This window comes from Schistocerca cancellata, chromosome 3, assembly GCF_023864275.1.
Source record: "Schistocerca cancellata isolate TAMUIC-IGC-003103 chromosome 3, iqSchCanc2.1, whole genome shotgun sequence".
In the NCBI taxonomy this organism is placed as follows: Eukaryota; Metazoa; Arthropoda; class Insecta; order Orthoptera; family Acrididae; genus Schistocerca; species Schistocerca cancellata.
This window is the reverse complement of record NC_064628.1, coordinates 568,915,988-568,933,640: the sequence shown is the minus strand read 5'-3', so window position 1 is coordinate 568,933,640 and position 17,653 is coordinate 568,915,988.

Sequence of the window (17,653 nt, the reverse complement as noted above, 5' to 3'; positions counted from 1 at the left end):
CTGGGGTGGGATACAAGGGAAGAGTAGTCCATCAGACAGAATGTAGGAAATATGCTTCGTACAAACACTAAAAGCTGTCAAACCGCATCAAGGTGTGAACAGTACAACAATCACAAGATTCCACTTCCAGTCTGAGAGATTTCTGGGGCCATAAAAAAAGCCAGTCCACAAAGACTGATCGCAGCCATTGTCCTCTGGTGGTAGCATGCGGTACTAAGTCATTAGGGCAACAGCACACAGTGATCGGCGTGTATCTTACAACACACAGGCAGCCCCCCGCTCTCATGGAAGATACAAGTTTTCCAAGACATTTGTATTATATTTCTTCTTCTACAAACTTTGGTAATGTGTGTTGAAATATTTTAACCACCGTTTTCTCGGGATATGTATGATCCATCGTCAATTCCTATTCATGTGATTAGTGTGAGTTAAATTTCCTGTGATTATTTCTACCTTAGACACTGTTTTTTAACTACCCGTTTCTCCACGATGCGTATGATATCCCGCCAATTTCTACATCTGTAGACAGTGTCTATTCACCTTTTCGTGACTATTTCTACCTGTGACCTCTGTTTTGTTAGATATACCTGGACAGACAATAACCAGTGCTACGATTACGATCTTTAGCAGTACAGTTAAGTGCGGTAAGCGTTTATGTGCATTCTGATGGCAATTTCATGGCTTTCTTTCTCAAATGATCGTAACAAAACGCGCTATTTGCATATTTCACTACTTTTTGACAGGTCGATAATGTGTTTGGAAGTATTTTGCAACACCTGCACCTTCCATAATCAAATAGACAACAGAGAATGGTGTGCTTTTCCCATCAGTTTCCAACAAGATAACACCTAAAATAAAGGAAATGAACTAAAGTACACCGCGTGGAGAGGCCGCGCTGTTTGAGGCGCCATATCACGGTTTGAGCGGACTCTCCCACTGGAGGTTCGAGTCCTACCTTGGGCATGTGTGTGTGTGTGTGTGTGTGTGTGTGTGTGTGTGTTGTTCTTAGCTTAAGTTAGTTCAAGTAGTGTGTAAGTCTAGGGATCGATGACCTCAGCAGTTTGGTTCCTTAGGAATTCACATACACAAATACACTTCGACCATCCACACAAAAACCTCAAGACAAACACATCTCCAGGTGGAGGGAGGGGCTGGCAAGGTATGGGTTCGGGATTTCCTAGAGGGGGAGGATGGATACACTGATGGGCTGGGGATTTCCCAGCGCAGGTGGGGCTGATAAATTTATCAAGGGGAAGGGGAAGGGGAGGGGGTGGAGGGTGGGGATAGTGTCCGCCAATAGTGGCAACAGTCAGATGTTGTGGCATGCACCAAAACAAGATCAAATTATGAGTTGAAATGAGTCCACTGGGGCACACTTGTATGTGGTACCCAAATATGACAATAACATTAATGTAAGCTAAAACGAAACTAGTATATTATAAACACTGTATGTCTCTGATAGGCTTTATGGAGCGAATTCCTAACTGTTAACGACCGCAGAGCCAAAGATACTGCTCCTGTTCTGAGACTTAGTGTTGGAGTAAGAGAGCGCTTGGCGCACAGTTGTAGGTAACCATCTGTGAGTGCAAGAGGATGGTGTAGGCAGTTTTTGTGGTGTGCTCTTTGAGGCCACCAAGTGTAAAATTAATGTAGGAATTGCGAGAATATGGAAGCAGAAGTCTTCATGCAAGCAAGGTAAAGATTTTATTAATTACGATTTTTGTTTTGCCAGTTTGTTAGTATAGATGAGTTGGCTGATAATTTGGAATTGTTGAGTAACCCCAGAATATATGTAAACTGATTTGATAAAAAGGCTAGTTAGATGTTTCACTTTTGTAATGATTTTAAAGGTTTGTTGACAGAGCTATTTGTAATTAGGTTATTTGCGTTGATGCTGGTTTAATGAGGTTACATATTACTTGCTGTATAAACCTCACTTTTTTCCAGATCAATTAGTAAATATGATACAGTATTCTAACCAATGTAACTTCCCTCAGCCCCCCCCCCTCCTGTAGCTGAGTGGTCAGCGCGGCAGAATGGCAACCCTAAGGGCCAGGGTTCGATGGCCCAGATGGGTCGGAGATTTTCTCCGCTCAGTGAGGGGGTGTTGTGTTGTCCAAATCAATATCACTTCATCTCTATCGACGCGCAAGTCACCGAGGTGGCGTCAAATCGAAAGACTTGCACCCGGCGAACGGTCTACACAACGGGAGGCCCTAGTCACAGAACATTTACATTTACCAATGAAACTTCAGTAGTAGTTCTTTTTTAAAAGACAAATTTATATGCAATATAATTTAGCTAAAAGGAAACTCAGTGTTAGCAATTCACCACACCAGTACTGCCTTCCTGTCCAGGTTATATGTTTTTCAAAGAAGTTGGATTTTTCATAAATATTTCATTTATTAGCCTAAACAGTTTCGTGTGCACTTCAAAGTATTACCGGCAAAACTGCATATCACTGAACCAGTAGCTAGCATATTTATAGTTTTTTCATGAGAGACCAGAATATATCGCATTCCACTGTTGCTAATTCATAGGTAAGATAATTTAATTACTTTGTTATGAGCACAGGGATCAAATTTATCATTTCTGAATAGGGCCACAGGATACAGTGCCTAGGGGTCTGAGTTTATTTTGCAGTGACAGTAATTTTTTATTGGTATTGGGAGCTGCTTTGCCCAATCTATTCGAGTAAAGTATTGCTAACAATAACACAGAATAAGCACAGCATTTGCAGTTACAACACGCTACACGAAAATTCGAGTTTTGGGTCCATTCCACAGTTCAGGCATTCATTCAACGTAGTCGTCAATTTTTCTTATTTAAAGAAGTATACAGAGTTATTTGCTCTTGTTAATCACCGATGCTTTGAAACACATACCATCTACCTAAACCTCGTTGTTTTTCATGTTGTTGGAGGAGATAGTCTGGAACAAAACAAGAGAAATATATCCAGCAAATATGTTCTCTAAAACGCATACCTTTAGAACTAAGGCCATTTATTTACACTCCTGGAAATTGAAATAAGAACACCGTGAATTCATTGTCCCAGGAAGGGGAAACTTTATTGACACATTCCTGGGGTCAGATACATCACATGATCACACTGACAGAACCACTGGCACATAGGCACAGGCAACAGAGCATGCACAATGTCGGCACTAGTACAGTGTATATCCACCTTTCGCAGCAATGCAGGCTGCTATTCTCCCATGGAGACGATCGTAGAGATGCTGGATGTAGTCCTGTGGAACGGCTTGCCATGCCATTTCCACCTGGCGCCTCAGTTGGACCAGCGTTCGTGCTGGACGTGCAGACCGCGTGAGACGACGCTTCATCCAGCCCCAACATGCTCAATGGGGGACAGATCCGGAGATCTTGCTGGCCAGGGTAGTTGACTTACACCTTCTAGAGCACGTTGGGTGACACGGGATACATGCGGACGTGCATTGTCCTGTTGGAACAGCAAGTTCCCTTGCCGGTCTAGGAATGGTAGAACGATGGGTTCGATGACGGTTTGGATGTACCGTGCACTATTCAGTGTCCCCTCGGCGATCACCAGTGGTGTACGGCCAGTGTAGGAGATCGCTCCCCACACCCTGATGCCGGGTGTTGGCCTGTGTGCCTCGGTCGTATGCAGTCCTCAATGTGGCGCTCACCTGCACGGCGCCAAACACGCATACGACCATCATTGGCACCAAGGCAGAAGCGACTCTCATCGCTGAGACGACACGTCTCCATTCGTCCCTCCATTCACGCCTGTCGCGACACCACTGGAGGCGGGCTGCACGATGTTGGGGCGTGAGCGGAAGACGGCCTAACGGTGTGCGGGACCGTAGCCCAGCTTCATGGAGACGGTTGCGAATGGTCCTCGCCGATACCCCAGGAGCAACAGTGTCTCTAATTTGCTGGGAAGTGGCGGTGCGGTCCCCTACGGCACTGCGTAGGATCCTACGGTCTTGGCGTGCATCCGTGCGTCGCTGCGGTCCGGTCCCAGGTCGACGGGTACGTGCACCTTCCGCCGACCACTGGCGACAACATCGATGTACTGTGAAGACCTCACGCCCCACGTGTTGAGCAATTCGGCGGTACGTCCACCCGGCCTCCCGCATGCCCACTATACGCCCTCGCTCAAAGTCCGTCAACTGCACATACGGTTCACGTCCACGCTGTCGCGGCATGCTACCAGTGTTAAATACTGCGATGGAGTTCCGTATGCCACGGCAAACTGGCTGACACTGACGGCGGCGGTGCACAAATGCTGCGCAGCTAGCGCCATTCGACGGCCAACACCGCGGTTCCTGGTGTGTCCGCTGTGCCGTGCGTGTGATCATTGCTTGTACAGCCCTCTCGCAGTGTCCGGAGCAAGTATGGTGGGTCTGACACACCGGTGTCAATGTGTTCTTTTTTCCATTTCCAGGAGTGCAGCAGAAGAGGTGTTTTTCACATTAACGAAGATGAGCGAGTGCTCTTAGCTCTTAAGGTATGTAGTTTAGAGCCAATGTTCACTGTACTTTCTCTCTTGTTTGGAGTCATTCTATCATCTCTGGAAGTTGACCACCGCACAATCTTAGGAACAACAGTACAGGTATTCCACTGAGAGTTAGCAGAACACTTTTCTCCACAGATGTGTATTGCCTACGGTGTGAAGTCAATATATGTGATTATTCGGTGAAGACTCTTTACCTCCCCTGTTGCTTGAAGATACGCTCGTTATAAGAGATCTAGTGTGAGTGACGCTGGAAACATCTTTAAACGAGGAAACTTAATATAAAAGTACATAAATTCTATGAAATTTCTTACCAGATACTGACGGTAAAATATGCAGTTGTGTACCACAAACCAATTGTACAGTTTTTCTTGAGTTTTCTGAAAAATAAAATGCAACATGTGAAACTACGAGGGTTGGAACTTAAACAGTGGCAACTATGTATTCACAACCTATACAAAAGGGTTACGTGTTTGCACCTGTTACTGTCCTTCAAAGTAGTCACCAGCGCTGTGTAGAACCCGTTGCCAGCGATGTGGACGGCGTAGTATACTGTTAGCAGAGCCTGTTCTGTTGATGTTGCGAATGGAGCGGTCTACTACCTGTCGAATCTGTGGAACAGTTCTGAAGCGAATGCCACGAAGTGGTTGCTCCATCTTCGGACTGAAGTCCGGGGGGTACGGAGGATATGACAGTACTTCCCAGTCGCATCGACCGAGTAGAACAGCCACATCTTGCGCTGTATGCGCCCGCGCATTGTCGTGTAAAATGATGGGTGGGTTGCGCAGAAAGTGTCGGCGCTTCTTTCGGAAAGGTGGTCACAGGTGATGCTCCAAAAACGAACAGTAATACTGCGTATTGACTGTGGTATTCGCTACAGAACTGTTCCAGAGATTCGACAGGTAATATACCGCTCCATTTGCACCATCAAAGGAACAGGCTCTGCTAACGGTATACTGAACCTTCCACATCGTGGCAACGGGTTCTACACAACGCTGGTGACTACTTTGAAGAACAGTGACAGGTGCAAACATGTAACTCTTTTGTATCGGTTGCGAATAAATAGTTTGCACTGTTTAAGTTCCAACCCTCGTATTTGGACCCTAAGATGTGTTGATGATCTCTGATATTTATCTTTGGAGGAAAGTAATGCGATCTTGTGTTGTGCTATTTTCAACGTGGTTGTGTGTAAGACACTAAATTTTTACTCTTTAACTAGATTCTTCTCCCGCGTTCTGCCGTGTAATTGTTTATCTGTAATTACGTAGCAACTTTTCTCCGCTGGTTTCTTTGCAAATTGTTTGTTATGGTTATTCATTTCATGGATCATCTATCAACTTATTTTCAAATATTCTTCTGCAGCGTATAATATCTAAATCTTTTTTTCCGTAGATTCCGCATATCAAATATTTTATTTTCGCCCCGTATGCATTACGCCGGCAGCGGTGGTCTAGCGGTTCTAGGCGCGCAGTCCGGAACCGCACGACTGCTACGGTCGCAGGTTCGAATCCTGCCTCGGGCATGGATGTGTGTGATGTCCTTAGGTTAGTTAGGTTTAAGTAGTTCTAAGTTCTAGGGGACTGATGACCACAGATGTTAAGTCCCTTAGAGCTCAGAGCCATTTGAACCATTTGTATGCATTACGCTTCGAATGTTTACAACCAACTACTGTCTGTTTAACTGACTAACTGCCTTTATTTTCACGCTTGCCGTACAACGATACGAGACCTGACAGTAAGCTCATCGTAAACATATGTTGCCTCTGACTGTAGCCAGCTCGTTAAATTTTTGAAGGTGCCAACTCAGTCGAAAATATGTTCTGACGTTTCTCTTTCATTCCGTAGTAGGTTTTGAGTGTACTTCTCGCTTTATGGTGAACATTATGGCAACAAGAGACCTAGTTCGTCATCCGCAAGCGGTATATTGTTTCCTCCTCATAAAATCCACATACTATTAGCAAACATCTAATCATGTCGTAACTCAAGGGTCAAAACAAGGAAACGCTGCTGCAGACAGCGTAGTGCGTTTTCGTATTCATTGTATACAACCTACAATGAAATTTACATAAATAGCGAGTAAAATCATTTGCATTGCACGCAGAAAAATACTAATTTCATTTCAGAGCTATAGGATTATTTAACTTACGTGGTGGATGACGTACAGTCGAAGTGAAAGCTAACTGATCTAATAGCAAAAATGTGTGACTGGATGACAATACTTTAACAGTGTTTTATGGGATCCTCGTCAGAGGTATATTATCACCGTAGTGTTACTACCATTTATTCTTATGTAGCAAGGCGTCAAGTCTAGTCGTCTCCGTAGGATAAATTTATGGACTAATTTTTAACCGAGAGCAATTACCGCGGTGCGAGTTTAATCCGACGGTTACTTACACCACGGGAAGAGGTATACTGGGATTATTTTCTGCCGTTGTCATGTGCACGCGCTCACGGCGAGATGAAACCTTAGTAATTGCCACCGGAGATTAACCAGATTACTCGGAAAGACGATTTGCAGACCTCTTGCTACTTCCTGCGAAAGCTGTTCTCTCCCCTCGGCCTTTCCGGTTTGTATACTGTAGAAAATACTGAGTTTGAATGTCAGTGAATTGACTAGTGTCGGTTTCACGTTCGCTTATCTTCGTCAGATATTTAGTGTGTGATTCTTTAAAAAATATTATTATTACTTTTCCTTTTATGTACATTTTTTTCGTAGATTCTGAACCGTCCCCTTAGATAAATTAATGAATTACTGTGCTGATAAACCTCTTACGTTATTTGATTTTCAAACAGCTGAGCGGAACTGAACGTACTCAGACAGTTCTCTCTTTACTTATTCTGATCATGACTAAACTGACACACAATATTTTTAGCGCAATGCAATCTGACTTTCAATAATCCCTACAAAAGAATGGCCCTGACTAACAATAACCTATACATTTCATGAATCACTTACCTCACAAATGTCTTCGTTACTCGAACTACTGCAATACAGAGAGCGCCAATACTGCCAGCTAAATAAAAGAATCTGACTACTGAAGGCACTAACTACTCATAGGCATTGTTAGCAAACGAAAGATTTTTGAGATTTTGATGGAGAACAAACAGCGTATTTACCTTAATAATGTTCTAAAGTCATCACACACACACACACACACACACACACAATGATACCCAGTATTACAAATTTACTCTTTCTGATGGACACACGTCCAGATCGTCCGCTCTCAAAATTCTGCCATCTCTCTCCCCACATCCACCACTGCTGGCGGCTCACCTCCAACAGCGCTACGCTACGCGATGTTCACATCCAACTGCCCAACACTACAATATCAAAAATTCCAACAATGCAAACCTGCCACTGACTGCACACAGCACAGTCAGTGATTTTCATACAGAGCGCTACGTGGCGTTACCAACATAAAAACCTAAACAACCTACTTACATAAGTGTGTGATTCTCTAAAATACATTATTATTACTTTTCCTTTTGTGTACATTTTTTCGTAGATTCTTTTCCGTTAGACAACACAATGCTTAGTTTAGCATTTGAAGTTGTGTGCTGTGTTCATGCCAATTCATATGCAAGATTAGGTCTGTTCTTCAATGCAGGTAATAGAAATTAAAGAAGTAGATAAATTTAGTTTGTGAATATCGACAAATTTCTCAACAAGATGTATGATGGTGCTCATTACTCTTACATCAACAGGTGCGGAGCTTTTAGCCGCGTTGTGAAAAGTGAGAGCAGGATTTAGTCGATGGGTAATTGTTATTTATCGCTTGATATTTGATCCACAAATCCGAATAATTTTATTTTAACAACCCTTTTGTTCTACATGGGTTTCAAGATTATATTTTTCTATACAGACATACAAAGAATAAGGTACAGGCTATAACACATGAAATACACAAAAAGAACTTACCGTATAATGTCACCCAAATCACAAACGCTACCAACAAACTGTAATTATACATAATCATATGAGAACATTTACACAGAGTTGGTAAGAGACTTAGCTGTATAGCTTGTTACTCCTTGCTTAATCACTCCTCACTCTCGTCGCAGGCGAAACATTGTTCCCAAACATCTCGAAAAATACTTGGCTGATTTAGTTCAAAATGCTTCGCATAATTACTTAAAATTTCTGCATTCAGATCAAACAACGAAGAAAATTAATGAAAAATTAAACGCCTAATAAGCAAAACACATCATGGTAAACAGACTGCATATCCTATCGCGAGAATAAATTACAGCGCCACTGCCTGCCTCGGAGATAGTACCAGCGGGGACTATTAGATCGCGGGACGAGCGAAAACTCCAGAATTCGACAGGAACATATCAAATATACCCGAGAAAACATTTTAATTAATTTTATTTTTATTCTTAAAAGAAGTCGCCAGACTGCGAGTCGATCAAAAGACCGATGAAAAGCCTACAAATCTTGAACTGTGATGAAAATTGTTCCAAGAGTTCGACTCGTGATCAAACAGAGCCCTATTTTAAACTGTGAAGTCTGAGCTGAACAGTGGAAGGCGAATTCTCCAAAACCACAATAATATATTTATCGCAAAATGTAACAAGAGATGGCGTAGCTATCCATGCTTTCATACGGGGGAAAAAACAAAGTTTGCGAAAATTTGCGCGAAGAAAGGAATTGAAAATGCTAATAGGCACAGGGTCTATCACTTAGTGTGGCAGACATTATATATCCCGGTCTACGTCGAGCTCTGCAGCTACTGTTCAATATATTTAAAACTACTTTCACAGTAACTAAATAGTTCAATGTCAACTTAATCAGGTTGACTGAGTACAGAGAGGTTTATTAGAGAAACTATACAAAAATCGTTGTACTGAACATCTTTGACAGGGTCTCTAAGATGTACTAGAATGAAAGTTTTATACTAAGCGACTACCAACTACAATTAAGCTCTAACCCGGTACAGCATCGTAAACTATGAATATGTAACTGAGGGCAAGTGCTTTTCTTCTGGATGTTTATATCCTGCATTACACTACTGCGACTAGAAAGCGAACTTTCTTAGTTCTCTGAGACGTGCAGCCACAAAGAACTCTCTTCCAGGAAGGGTAGACATTAAGTTACAAGAGAGGAACCATGCGTGACCTCTAAAAAACGTTTCTATGGGGTCCCTGATAAATTGCTTTGTGGTCACACAGCACGAAACTTTCGACTATAGTAGGTATGGCAGTTCACATTCCACAAAAGTAGCAAACTTCGTAACCTGTGTGAGGTACAGTCATTTTCAAGTCGTCATCCCTTAAAGTAGCCACTGGAACAAGTAAAATTGAGGGGCTCGGGGGAACACAGTGGCAATCGTCACTGCCATATATTTTGTATTACAGGGCACTCAGGGCTACCTACGAGCTTCAGAATCAAAAAAAAAATTCTAATTCCACTCAACGTATGTTAAACCGGAGCTTCATTGTAAACGCCTGGAGTTGCCTGCTACGGGATAATAATGGCAAGAGGCGGGAAACATGGATGGCGCAAAGAGGGGTCCTTATACGTTTCCTGAGATTATAGCCACAGTCGACGAGTTACAAGAAAATGTAAATGTTCGTAGAGGCGATAATATCTCCGACCACCGTCCTGACTACTTTCCCAGCGACTCAGACTACTCAGAGTTACGTGAATTTGCAAATCTGTGGTACGTAGTATGATACACGAACCTAATGGTAGGAGCATGTACACATCATTATGTTCCTGAAATGCATGAACTATGGGGATTTTACTGAATGGCTGCAGTTGAATACTTGAAGATGTTTATATGAATATTTATTCATTTATATTCTTACAAGTAATAATAATAATAACAATAATCTTGGTTTGTATTCAGCTATCTGCGAAGAATTTCTAAACTGGATAATATCGAGCAGTCTGTCACTGCTTCAGATTGCTATCATGAAGGGTGAGAAGAACAGACTAAGAGGTTTTCTCGGAAAGGTTGAGATGTCCCTCACTACAGAAGATGAAGCAGAAGAACTGTAATGCAGCTGAAGAATATGTATTTCGCGGTGGAAAAACTATGGATAAAATGGGAGAGGATCTAACTGCCAGTGTTTTTCCCAATGTTTTGAAGATGTGTATGAAAGGAACACCAGACAAACCTTCAAAATATCCTGGCAGTTTGGGTAATTGATGACTTTCATGTTCAAATGTCTCTCGCAGTCAATCTGGGGAATGTATCCAGGTGACAGGTGACTTCTGAATGCTCATCATCTATATTCACCAGCGAGAGAGTATGGCATCATATTTGGGGTAACGCAAGCTCCAGGAAATGTGGTAGACAAAACCCAGTTCGCATACTTCGACTAAAACACGACATACCCCGATTCATTGAAACACAAAACTGTCGACGATCTGGACCGTCTTAGATTACTTCCCTCCCGTTCATCATGGATTTTACTTGACAGTAAAACCATCACAATGTATACGTGTGTGATGAGAGTTGTTACCACAATTCTCTAAAATATCTTGGCCGATTTACTTCATATACACTCCTGGAAATTGAAATAAGAACACCGTGAATTCACTGTCCCAGGAAGGGGAAACTTTATTGACACATTCCTGGGGTCAGATACATCACATGATCACACTGACAGAACCACAGGCACATAGACACAGGCAACAGAGCATGCACAATGTCGGCACTAGTACAGTGTATATCCACCTTTCGCAGCAATGCAGGCTGCTATTCTCCCATGGAGACGATCGTAGAGATGCTGGATGTAGTCCTGTGGAACGGCTTGCCATGCCATTTCCACCTGGCGCCTCAGTTGGACCAGCGTTCGTGCTGGACGTGCAGACCGCGTGAGACGACGCTTCATCCAGTCCCAAACATGCTCAATGGGGGACAGATCCGGAGATCTTGCTGGCCAGGGTAGTTGACTTACACCTTCTAGAGCACGTTGGGTGGCACGGGATACATGCGGACGTGCATTGTCCTGTTGGAACAGCAAATTCCCTTGTCGGTCTAGGAATGGTAGAACGATGGGTTCGATGACGGTTTGGATGTACCGTGCACTATTCAGTGTCCCCTCGACGATCACCAGTGGTGTACGGCCAGTGTAGGAGATCGCTCCCCACACCATGATGCCGGGTGTTGGCCCTGTGTGCCTCGGTCGTATGCAGTCCTGATTGTGGCGCTCACTTGCACGGCGCCAAACACGCATACGACCATCATTGGCACCAAGGCAGAAGCGACTCTCGTCGCTGAAGACGACACGTCTCCATTCGTCCCTCCATTCACGCCTGTCGCGACACCACTGGAGGCGGGCTGCACGATGTTGGGGCGTGAGCGGAAGACGGCCTAACGGTGTGCGGGACCGTAGCCCAGCTTCATGGAGACGGTTGCGAATGGTCCTCGCCGATACCCCAGGAGCAACAGTGTCCCTAATTTGCTGGGAAGTGGCGGTGCGGTCCCCTACGGCACTGCGTAGGATCCTACGGTCTTGGCGTGCATCCGTGCGTCGCTGCGGTCCGGTCCCAGGTCGACGGGCACGTGCACCTTCCGCCGACCACTGGCGACAACATCGATGTACTGTGGAGACCTCACGCCCCACGTGTTGAGCAATTCGGCGGTACGTCCACCCGGCCTCCCGCATGCCCACTATACGCCCTCGCTCAAAGTCCGTCAACTGCACATACGGTTCACGTCCACGCTGTCGCGGCATGCTACCAGTGTTAAAGACTGCGATGGAGCTCCGTATGCCACGGCAAACTGGCTGACACTGACGGCGGCGGTGCACAAATGCTGCGCAGCTAGCGCCATTCGACGGCCAACACCGCGGTTCCTGGTGTGTCCGCTGTGCCGTGCGTGTGATCATTGCTTGTACAGCCCTCTCGCAGTGTCCGGAGCAAGTATGGTGGGTCTGACACACCGGTGTCAATGTGTTCTTTTTTCCATTTCCAGGAGTGTATTTCTATGAAGCAAAATGGAGAAGAACTTTTAGAGGATTTTAGTAACCACCCTTATCCTTTATATATTACGTAAATATATGTTTCAAGTCAGATTACGAAATCTTATGTAGACAATGGTCGTCCTCTTGTCTTGATGGTAAAATGTGCAAAATATAATCAGGGGCAGAATAGCACTATACATTTATATGAATCACAAACAAACAAACGGTAAAGACAGATGATGCATTTTTCGAGAATAATAGACATTTTGATGTAGTTCTGGTGTAATACCCTTCTTTGTTCTTGTAGACACGATCTCTGAACATGTTTACAACAGTTTCCGGTATACGCCATAAAGTTTTCATCTTTAGTATACACTCGTCCTAGGTGACGTATTGTTAAAATAGTCGATGAATGACTGAAACTGGTGATGGCAGTAAACGCATTCTATAATTATGTAAAAGACAAACAAGTGTATAGTATTTCACCCACAATCTCACATAGCCCTGAGAACGAACGTGACCCGAGGTAGAAATCGCGCATATTGAAGCAAAATCCACAGCCGTTCTTGCAATGCATCTGCAAGCAAACTCAGCGCCAGAGTGGAAGCCAAACTCCGCCACACACGACACCGGACGCACACATCACGGAGGCGCCTCGCACTGAAATCGAACGCTCCCAAAGTTCATCGCAACGCAACTCGTGATGCGGTAATCTAGGTGCCAAGAGACAGCTTGCGAAATGTTTCGAGAGATTCATACTTTAGATAATACAATCGTCATCAGCTTTACTGGTTAGGGCAGGTAGTCTCTTAAGGACTTATTACAATCCACCTCTTCCTACAGACGCATCTAATCGGTACAGTAAGAACAGAACCCTGATATTTACGCTAAGGTAGGAGCGGCTGCTTCGCCCTTGTGCCACTAAGACCAACGTAAAGGAGTATTTATACGTTTCTATAGCAACTTTAAAGTGTTGCAGCTGTGCTAGTGAGTTATGGCAGTCGTTTTCACTTCACGGTTGTCAGCTCAACAGCGCTGATAAGCTGATAATTGTCAAGAATCGTTTTCAGCGAAAGACTTGAGCCATTACAAGGGGAGGATCATGCTGCGAGGTAAGTGCCCTTCACCCATGCGTAACAGGAGTTGTGTAGACCTTCCAGCAGACATCAGACATCAGACTTCCTATTATTAGTGCAGCTGGTGGGCCAATGTTAGCAGTTCAGACTGCAGCGTCGCCGCCAGATGGCATGGTTACAAGCTAACACAGCTTCCACTGGTGAGGGAAAAGTAGATTGCTTGTGTAGCAATTTAGAATCAGCTGAGCCGAGGGAACTGGGCTCTTACAGGATATGTAGTGACAATAAATAGCTATGAACCGGCTTCAGCATAAAACGATGGCTTCTCTTTAAACTGTAGTTCACAGCAGTAGGATTGATGTATTATGACTACCCAAGTATTAAGACCATCTACTTAGTAGCATATTGATCCACCTTTGGAACGCACTGACCTTGTGCGGCACGGATTCAACAAGTTGTTGGTTGGTTTCCCAAGATGTGTATTACCAGAAGTATACACACGGGTCGTGCAATTTCCGTGAACTGCAGACTTGTTTTCTAGGGATGCAGCTGGATCCCGATGTCTTGCCACATGTGTACCATCGTGTTCAGATAAAGCGAATTTGGTGGACAAGACATTAACGTGAGTTCACTGTCATGGCCCTCAGACCACTATATCACAGTGCCAGCCTTCCTACACAGACAATCATCCTGCTGGAGCAGATCACTGTCGGCAGGTAAGATATCACGCGTTAAGAGATGTACAACGTGCTCAACATAACTTAGTACCCAGCTGGTATGGTGCTCGTGATTACTATCACAAGTCTCAGAGGAGTTTAAAGGAATGTACATAGAGCATAGTACTGTCCCCACTGGACTGCGTACGTGAAGTGGTGCAAGTTTCGAGCTGCCGTTTGTCTTTGTCAATGTATTGGCACGCGGTCTTCGACCTGGTGTAACAAGAAATTCGATTCATCTTAGCAGGGCAATATATTTCCACTGTTCTGCGGTCCAGTCTCTACGATCCAGTGCCCAAGACAATAGTACGTTGTAATGGGACATCCTCCTCTAGCATTACATTTCCTCAACAATAGTTGTCGATACCAGTTTTATTTTTCGAATTTTGGACAGGTCAATATTATCTCACATGATTTTCTGAACACTTTCATTTAATTTTAAGTGCAGTATGTTACATATCGAGCTAAAATCTATGAAAAGGAATTAATTTATTTTGTATGTTACAATCGATAAATGGTAGTTCTGCATATACAGTTAATATAATTTTTTGTAGACACCGTAAAGTCGCGTCGTTTCCTCACCTTCATTTCTTACATATTCCGACCAAACCATCGTATTCTGCGTATCAAGACGTTTCGTTCGAGCCCAAACTCGATAGGGTAGAGTCAATTTTACAGATTTCCATTTAATCGATATGCAAATCTAATAAATAAATCGCTAGTGCGCACCATGATTACAAAGTCGACGCTGGTATCTAGTATACACAAACATTCAAGACACGATATCCACAGGAGGTTTTGTTCAGCGGAGGTAACCACCCCAATGGAACGTCTGTAGGAGGGTGAGTTAGCACACAGCTGCGCAGGCTGGAAGACTGCCCAGGTACCAACACGGTTTTTGCCAGAGAAAAGGGATAATGGCCTGCGTGTTCACCTTAAAAGCAAAACCCACTGTTTTGTGTGGGAGAGCCGCAGCATATGCATTCTTGATGGACGTAGTGTACAGTTTTTGACTTCTCACAGGTGGACAGTAAATGCCTAATGCACATACTTTATATTTCCTGATTGGTCAGCTTAAACAGAGCGCCATTCTCCCGTTTGTAAGAGTAACGCTGATTAGCTTACTATTTCTGACGCAGTGAGCCAGAGGAGTAAGGGAAAGACAGCAGGTGATATATACTGTATTTCAGCTTGTTGCGTGGAGAAGGGTCGTTCCTGTGACGCTCATGAAGCGGAAAACGGTAGCGGGAGCAAGTGCGCTCGTCCGTGTGTGCATAAAGCGATGAACAAAGTCTGTACTCAGTACTGCACGGAGAGAGCATCTCTGTCACTAGCGAATTGTAGTGATATTCTATATTGAGTCACTCGCGATTAAACATTTTTTCACTGTGTTGGCCATGACACTTAATGTGCATTGTGAACACAGACAGAGTATTAGTTAGCGCCTGTGAGCGAACATTGAGTGGAATCGCGGTAGACAGGTCATCTGACCGGTGTACCATCCCAATAGTAAGACTAGGGGTAGATAGCAGTCCTTGACTTCCTCAGGGCATAGTGAGAGTCTGATTTGCGAAGGCCAATCCAGATACAGATAATTTTGTTATTTTTCAGTAGCGAGTGACGCAGGCTGCAGTCATTGCAGCTTACAGTATTGTGCGCTACAGCGGAAGCGAGCCCCATCTTTCCTCCAATAGAAATAACATGCTTCATTCACGTCACTCCATTACGTTTCTCAGGCAACAGCCTTGACAGCATACAGCAAAATTCAATCGGATAATTATTCAAGTTGAGTAGGTGTGGCTCCCAGCCATTCTGCCGAATAAATAACATTCTTAAAGAAAAGGGATAAAAGAGCATTCCCACACTTTGTATATAAATATCATTAACACGGTTCCTATCCATAAGAGGTAACCTCCTTTCCGAAAAGAATCCAGAAATTTGTGTATCAGTTTATAAATAAAAGGTTCAGTAGATTTTATCAGATTTTGCAATAAATAATATTTTCCGTTCGTTTAATGTTTTTCTCAGACTAACTAGCAATACTACAGTACACAAGTAACCCACTGGTTATGTATACTTTTGTGTCTTTTCCTTACAGCGGACGACTCCAAAAGATATTGATTGCTGAACGTTTTTCAGGCATATTTGTTATGATAGGAGCGTCTGTCTGACTTCTGTAGTATTGTTGGGTGAAAATTGCTTCTTGCAGGAGCCAAAGGGTTCTTGTCAGATCAATCTGTTGCACAACTCGTCCACATAACACCCACACACTGACTAAAAATGGCGACCCTGCCAGGATAGGTAAGATTGGTAGTTTACCAAGATAGGGCAGTGTCAAAATAGGTGATAGATGATAGTTTGGTGCAACAAGTCACAATCTTAGTAAAAAAAATATCTTTTGTGTTATAGGAAGTTTGTTCATATTTATGCAATGTTAAGTTAAGCGAGAAGCAAATAACTGTAATTTTTTGGAAAAAAAATTGTAGTTAATTGGGGAAAAATTTTTATGTTAGGGTGCATTATCACTTTGAAAAATGTTCTTTTATTTATTAAAGAGTTATTTGCAAAGATTTAGGATTAGAATATGTACAGGTAGTGAGGAAAGTAGAACGGTGGTGAAAAGGTCTTGTGTTAATGTGCTGGAAAACTTTTGGAATTTTACGACTTTTGAATAGCTGTAAGGTCATAGGATTTTCAGGTGATAGGCACAGATGCAGAGTGACGCAGTATCAAATAAGTTAGAATTAAGAAGTAACATTTTTACTCCATTTGCAAGCGCACAGGTGGAGATTGGAGACAGTAGCAGAACAGACAGAACAGTAGCCGAGAATTCACGACGTTGCTGTTGTTGGTTCAACCAACTGGTAAGTGGTCTTACAGATTTGTAGATAGGTTTGTGGTGTGTTGAAAGAACTTCCATGTCAACGAGAGCACAAGCTAAAGGTTACGTGACAGACAGCAAGTAGACAAGATGGAGGATAATCTGCCAGATAAACAGCCTGTAAACGAGCTCGTTGAGAATAGGACAGACGTTGAATCAGAGAATAGGATAGTCGGTGAGCTGAAGAATCAGCAGGCTCAGGTAAGAGGCGGAACATTGAGCACACGTCGAACCTCTTGCACACATTCTAAGTATGCCTCAGCAACAGGCACAGAATTCTGTGGACTCTGTGGAGTTACGACTGCCGCAAAGATACCGTAACAGACGCAGCTATACCTGCAAACATAAGACATATACAACAGAGAGAGCAGTGTGCGGAGTTGTTTGCGCCACGAAATGGTTCAAAGACAAACGCAACTAGTCGTCAATATAAAGGGCAAGACTGGGAGGATGGAAGACAGCACGGATGGTTGGAGTTATCGAACTTAGAAACGTCAGAGCACAGTCCAGTTATCGACGTAAGGGACCGAGTAGAAATCAATAGATCGAAATCACACTGTTCAGCAGAA